Source organism: Pongo pygmaeus, chromosome 20 (genome assembly GCF_028885625.2).
Source record: "Pongo pygmaeus isolate AG05252 chromosome 20, NHGRI_mPonPyg2-v2.0_pri, whole genome shotgun sequence".
NCBI lineage: Eukaryota > Metazoa > Chordata > Mammalia > Primates > Hominidae > Pongo > Pongo pygmaeus.
Window position 1 is genome coordinate 2,769,535 of NC_072393.2, and position 697 is coordinate 2,770,231.

A 697-nucleotide genomic window follows, 5' to 3' on the forward strand; every position below is an offset into this window, starting at 1 on the left:
ACCCGGGAGGCGGAGCTTGCGGTGAGCCGAGATGGCGCCACTGCACTCCAGCCTGGGCGACAGAGCGAGACTCCGTCTCAGGAAAAAAAAAAAAAAAAAAAATCAGGACACTGACATCACGTGCTCCAGCACGGGGCCGGGCCTCCATGGGGTCCGCGCCCACGCGGGGCAGGGCGGTGACGTCACGGCTGAGGACCCCGCCCCACGAAGGGCTCAGCCCCACGCGACCCAGGCCGCCCGCTCGCCCTCCCCTCCACCCAGCACTCGGGCTGCTCCGTGGGGAAACGGAGTCTGGACTTCTCCTGCCCGTTCAGGAGAAGGACGCGGGAGTGGGGGCCGAGCTGCGGGAGGAGGCTGGGCTCGCCCCGGGCCAGAGCGAGTTCGCGCAAACGCGAGAGTCCACGGCTGGCGGGTCAGCCACTAGCGTTGGCTACGCGCCGGTCACTCAGGCGACAGGAGGCGGGGCGGCGTGGAAGTTATCTTCCAATCAGGCGCTCCTGGGGCAGGTTTGGACAACTGTCCAATCAAGGCACGGGGCGGGCACCAGGAAGCGGATTGCAGGTTTGGAGTAGTGTCCAATCGAAAGCACCAGGGGTGAAGGGGGCGTGTCCAAAACACTGTCCACTCAGAGCGTTGAAAGGGCGGGGACTTAGAAATTGTCCAATCAGGGGCGCCGCTGCCTGCGCTCCGAGGCCCC